Genomic DNA, 3,172 nt, shown 5'->3' on the forward strand with positions numbered 1-3,172 from the left:
TCAATCACTTTTAAAAATAACCTTTTCATAACCTTTGGAAAACTTTTGATAACATTTGAATAACTTTGATAAACACCTTTGAGAGAAAAGTTTACAACACACAAAATATTCATTGGCTAAATACTTTTTGTGTGAGATACTATTGTGATTGAGTCAAAGTCTTGATATTCTTTAATTCTTTGAGAAAGACAATTTTCTGTAATTGAAAGTTTAGAAATCCAGTAAGGAATCTGGTAGATATCTTTGTTGGTGTGAGATCATCAAGAAGAAGCTTCACCTGGATCTTGTGAGAGTTAGGCGATTAACTCCAAGGATTAGGTGGTATAAAAACAAAAGTGAGTGAGTTAGATAGATAGGCTTTGTGGAAGCTGGACAATCTGTAAAAAGTTCTCAATTCATTCTATTGGAAAAGGCTGAAATCTTGTTGGATTTCAGGACTGGATGTAGGCTATCAAACTGATAGCTGAACCAGTATAAATCTTGGTGTACTTGTTTCTTATCCCTACTCTTTATTGATATTACATAAATGCGTATTCTTGAATGTTTGAATGAATGAATTTCTGTATTGATTAACATTCTGAATTAAGCATTGTTTTTATTCTCATATATTGATAATATTTGCAACTGTGTAAATCATTGCTCCTGAATATATTCCGCTACCGATCTTTGATAATTTGTTTAACAACTCTCATAATTTTGAACTAATAGAGGTCATTATTACTAACAATTGGCATCAGAGCCTGTTCTTTGTGTAGACTAACTGTCATAAAAGATAAAATGTCCTCTGCAGATTTTCTGGGAGAAGGGGCGTCATTGACAAGGCCTCATGCATTCAATGGAGCAGCATACATGTATTGGAAGGAGAGGATGTGGATCTTTCTTGAAGCATGCAGCCTTGACGTTCTTGAAGCTGTTATAGATGGTCCCTTTGTACCAACCCTAGCTGGCATAGGTGAATCAGCAATTCCTAAGCCCAGATCAGACTGGTCTGAGGATGACAAGAAAAAGGTTGGATACAATGCTAAGGCTAAAAACATTATTACCTCTGCCTTAAGCGCTGACGAATTCTTTAGAGTGTCTAACTGCAAAACTGCCAAAGAGATGTGGGACACATTGCAACAAACGCATGAAGGAACAACAAATGTAAAAAGAGCCCGAATCAACACATTAATGCATGAGTATGAGCTGTTCAACATGAAGAAAGAGGAATCTGTCAATGATATGCAGACAAGATTTACTCACATTGTCAATAATCTAAATGTTCTTGGTAAGGTGATTGACAATGAGCAACAAATCAACAAGGTTATGAGATGTTTGACCAGAGAGTGGCAGCCAAAAATCACTGCCATAGCAGAATCAAAAGACCTTGGTAGCATGTCAATTGCCACATTATTTGGAAAATTAAGAGAGCATGAGATGGAACTGCACAGACTGAGTGAAGCTGAAGAAACTGACAGAAAAAGAAAAGGGTTGTCTCTTAAAGTCCAAGCACATCAAACAAAGTCTGAACAAGAGATCTGCACTGAAGATTCAAACAGTGAGACTGATGAAGATTCAGAACTTGGACTACTGGTCAGAAAATTCAAAAAAATTCTGAAAAAGAAAGATAGCAAGCCAAGAAAGCCCTCAAGCTCAAAGACTCATGACGGCAAGATAACTTGCTTTGAGTGTGGGAAGGCAGGACACATAAAATTTGAGTGCTTCCAATTGCAAAACAGAAATAAGACTTCAAAGGTTAAAGGCAATCAACCACCTCCTAAGACCAGAAAAGCCTACATTGCCTGGAATGATAATGATGAAGAGTCGTCTGCATCTTCAGAAGATGAAGAAGCTAATCTTTGTCTTATGGCCAACACAGAATCAGATTCTGATAGTGAGGTAAGTTCTAAATCCAATCCTTCTTATGATGAATTACATGACGCATTCAATGAACTGCATGATGAATATGTTAATGTAATCAAACAGTTAATTAGTACTAAGAAACTGTTAGAAGAAAAGTGCATGATGTATGATGAGATTAATTTGAAACATGAGTCTCTTAGACACAAATGAAAATCTGAAAAAAGGAAACTTATGTACTAAATGTGATTTAGATAAGTTCAATAGTGGTAAAAACAATTTAGATATGCTTCTTGGAAACCAAAGAAATCTAAATGTTAAATTTGGACTTGGCTATAGACAAAACAGGAATGTTAAAAAGAATCAGAAGTTTGTTAGATCTAAGCATATGCATGATATCTTCACTAAACCAAATCAGAATTCATCCTCTACTGTTTTATGCCACTTTTGCTGTAAAAAGGGTCATAAGGTTTTTAATTGTAAACAAAAAAAACTGGGCAACAGAGGATGGAAACATATTTCGAAAGTTAAGACACAAGTATTTGAAACTAACCCTCCAGGACCCAATTTGAATTGGGTACCTAAAACCAAAACTTGAATTACTTTTTGCAGATATGCTTGACATCCAAAACTCATTCATGGTACCTAGATAGTGGATGTTCCAAGCATATGACTGGAGACAAGTCAAAGTTCTGGTCTCTGAACTTAAAAGATGGTGGATTTGTCAAATATGGTGACAATAACAAAGGGAAGATCCTAGGCATTGGAGATATAGATCTACAGTGATTAAAGATGTTCTGTATGTCAAGGATCTAAAGCACAACTTGTTAAGTATAAGTCAGCTGTGTGACAAAGGATTCCAGGTACACTTTACTTCTATGTGTTGTACACTTGAGCATAAGGAAGTTAAAGGTATGAAATTGACAGGTAAAAGAGTTAACAATATTTACATGATAGATTTTGATTCCTTACCTGCAAATGATATATGTTGCTTATTATCTAATGCTGATGAGAACTGGTTATGGCATAAGAGAGTGGCTCATATTCATATGGACCACTTGAACAAACTAGTTATTAAACAGTTAGTACTAGGACTCCCAAATAGAAAATTCTCTAAGGATAGGTTGTGTGACTTCTGTGAGAAGAGTAAACTAGTTAAGTCTTCTTTCCCCCATATAGACATAGTTCAAACCAACAGGGTCTTACAATTGGTACATATGGATCTTTTTGGTCCATCTCAGGTTAGAAGTTTTGGAGAAAACTTGTATGGTTATGTGTTAGTAGATGATTACTCTAGGTATACTTGGACATTTTTTCTGACTCACAAGAGTGA

The sequence above is a fragment of the Cicer arietinum genome, chromosome 4, assembly GCF_000331145.2.
Source record: "Cicer arietinum cultivar CDC Frontier isolate Library 1 chromosome 4, Cicar.CDCFrontier_v2.0, whole genome shotgun sequence".
Lineage (NCBI taxonomy): Eukaryota > Viridiplantae > Streptophyta > Magnoliopsida > Fabales > Fabaceae > Cicer > Cicer arietinum.